Below are 381 nucleotides of genomic sequence, written 5' to 3' on the forward strand. Positions count from 1 at the left end.
AGATTCAACGCCATAATGTGTTTCATCATAGAGAAATTTCACCTCACTGGCGCCAGCGTCCTCTGCATTTTGAATCAGTTCCTGCAGTAAGAATACAATATTAAGTCTTTATGTCTAACACATGTAAAGTAACAATTCATTCCATCAAACAAAAAAATTTCTAGTCCAGGGCGTCCTTATGCAAATTCTAAGAAATAACAGCTTATAATTATATTAACATCAATGGTCTGATTAAAGCTCCAGGCAAACAACTTAACATAGACTCAACAATTTGTAACCCACTAAAGTCATTCTTGTGATGCAGACTTCCCCCATCAGACAGTACAGCCAGCTCAGGGACTTCACTTAAATGTATGAGTAGACACAAACTGCACAGCTGAC

This window comes from Nanorana parkeri, unplaced genomic scaffold (genome assembly GCF_000935625.1).
Source record: "Nanorana parkeri isolate BGI_ZX_2015 unplaced genomic scaffold, ASM93562v1 scaffold1384, whole genome shotgun sequence".
Lineage (NCBI taxonomy): Eukaryota > Metazoa > Chordata > Amphibia > Anura > Dicroglossidae > Nanorana > Nanorana parkeri.